Here is a 1,514-nt window from a genome sequence, read left to right as displayed (position 1 = left end):
TTTACACATTAGCTACACAAAAATAGCAAGAAAAATAGAGACAGAGACAGACACAGAGAGAGAGACAGAGAGAGAGAGAGAGAGACAGAATTAAGAATAGAAATGCATTTCTCTGAGCAGGGAAATGGGAGGAGAAGAGGAAAGGCATAATTTAAGAGAAAGCAGATTAAGAAAGAAAGTAGGGATTACTCCTGAGCAAAACAAACTGTAGCAAAGAATGTACAAAAGTATTTATAGAAGTTTTTGAGGTGACAAAAAAAATGGGAATCTGAGGGAGTGTTGATCAATTGAGGAATAACTGAGCAATGTATGGAATACAAAAGTGATGAAATCAGTTGGAATCCTTGGAACTGAAGTGGGGGACACTCTCCTGTTATCATTGCTACTGCCACCACTGCCTATGCTGCCATCTGTGCTTCTTTGGCTTTGGACTTCTCAGATTTGCCAGTATATTGAATTGCTATGGAGGAATATACAAAAATAGAGAAAACTGAAGAAGGTACTTTGGTGCTATATACAAGGGTCCACATAAACTAGAGGTCAGATGGTAGCTATGATGAAAATCAGATTACAGAGTGAGGAGGACATTACAAGTAGTGCAATTCAAGAAATTTTGCTGTTGAAGGAACTTTACCCTAACATTGCCAGCTTTCCAGATGTACTTATGGGAGATGCTAGATTATACCTCTTTTTTTATTCCATTCCATGTATCTAAAAAATAATTGCATTCTATCACTCCTGGCCAGCATATGAATTCTTCACTCATTAATAGTTATGTATACCAAATCTTGTAATACACTGTATTTTGTTACTCATGAAGAGTTCCTCACAGACATTTGAAACCTCAAAATCTGTTAATAAATAATAAATGAGTAATTAAGCTAGCTCACTTTGGACTTGCATGGGCCTTTGTGGGTGTGATCTGCAATTTGACTATGCAGTAAGTGACTGAAGAAAAGAGAAATATAGAGTTGATTAGGTTAACTATAGGGTATCAATTGAAAAGGGAAGGAAGTTAAGTTAAAGTAAATGGTCAGGGAAAGTACTGAGAGGTGCATTGATTAAACGGACTGGTGAAGACAAAGAAGAAATTAATGAACAACAAGCTATGGTAAAATGTAGGCATTCTAGTTTTTTTTAATATAGGAATTTATTTGAAATTATGGCTCTTGAAATCAATATTTGGGATTTCAAACTATCTTTATATTGGGGGAAAAAGATAATTCCTCATGCCAAATCCGTCTTACCCATCTCAGTTTCTGTGTATTTGTGCACATCATTTATATAACACTATCGCTCAGGGTACTTCTGCCTGCCTGTTAAAATACTACCTACTATCCCCTAAGAACTACTTTACCACCTCCATAACTTAGTAAATTGTCCCTGATAATATCAGTCAGAAGTTCACCCTTACACATTTCTTTGAGCAGTTTGTCCTCATCTCATCCATTTATTCCGTGGTATTTTAAATTGTAATTATTTGCATGTTTTACTTATATCCCCTGAAAGACTTA

The 1,514-nt window shown here is 35.7% G+C and overlaps 1 pseudogene; it reads left to right on the top strand.

Moving 5' to 3' along the window:
* The first annotated feature begins 462 nt into the window (after nt 1-462).
* LOC114040244 lies at nt 463-940 on the top strand (annotated as a pseudogene).
* The last annotated feature ends 574 nt before the right edge of the window (nt 941-1,514 follow it).

This window comes from Vombatus ursinus, unplaced genomic scaffold (genome assembly GCF_900497805.2).
Source record: "Vombatus ursinus unplaced genomic scaffold, bare-nosed wombat genome assembly UNPS02012820.1, whole genome shotgun sequence".
Classification (NCBI taxonomy): domain Eukaryota; kingdom Metazoa; phylum Chordata; class Mammalia; order Diprotodontia; family Vombatidae; genus Vombatus; species Vombatus ursinus.
The sequence above is the reverse complement of the archived record's forward strand: the minus strand, read 5'-3'. Positions and strand labels throughout refer to the sequence as shown.